The sequence below is a fragment of the Apaloderma vittatum genome, unplaced genomic scaffold (assembly GCF_000703405.1).
Source record: "Apaloderma vittatum isolate BGI_N311 unplaced genomic scaffold, ASM70340v1 scaffold9125, whole genome shotgun sequence".
Taxonomy (NCBI): domain Eukaryota; kingdom Metazoa; phylum Chordata; class Aves; order Trogoniformes; family Trogonidae; genus Apaloderma; species Apaloderma vittatum.
The window spans coordinates 4,200-4,948 of record NW_009716458.1 but is presented as its reverse complement, the minus strand read 5'-3'; positions in this window follow the sequence as shown (position 1 = coordinate 4,948).

Sequence of the window (749 nt, the reverse complement as noted above, 5' to 3'; positions counted from 1 at the left end):
TAAACAACAGCAGGGAAAAAAAGCTGTTTTATAAATGATGACAAAAGTTCCTCTTGCAAGTAGCACAGGGCCCAGGGGTCTTTCTCTGTCATTTTTTTTTCTTTAATTCCTAATTTTTTAAGGGGGGGAAAAAGTCTTTCCAAGCTCTCCTGATTTTACCCCCTGGCGTGAGTGGCCCCCGTGGGTATTACATCAGCAGCGATGACCAAGCAAATGGGGCAGGAAACGAGCTCCAATGGAGTGACGTGATCCCTCGAGGGAAGGCAGGCTGAGGAACAAGAAGGCATTGTTCTTTTTGCCCGTGGAAAAGAAGCGAAAATAGGGATTAAAAAAAAAAAAGAGTAGAGGCAAAAAGGAAACAGACTGGAAACCATCTGGGTGCAAAGGGAGGATGTGGCTGGAGCCCCCCGGTCCCTTGGAAGAGGATGAGGATGAGGATGAGGATGAGGATGGGGATGGGGATGGGGATGAGGATGAGGAGGGGGATGAGATGAGGATGAGGATGGGGATGAGGATGAGGATGAGAATAGGGATGGGGATGGGGATAGGGGTGAGGATAGGAATGAGGATAGTTGATGATCTGAAAGGTCTTTTTCAACCTAAACAATGCTATGATTTTATAAGGATGTGGATGAAGATGAGGATGAGGTTGGGGCCAGGCTGGCAAGCTCACAGGAAAGAGAGACACTAAGCAGAAGTTGTTGCAGAGCAGTGCTTGGCTTTGCAGAAAGGAAATTGAGGCATGGAGC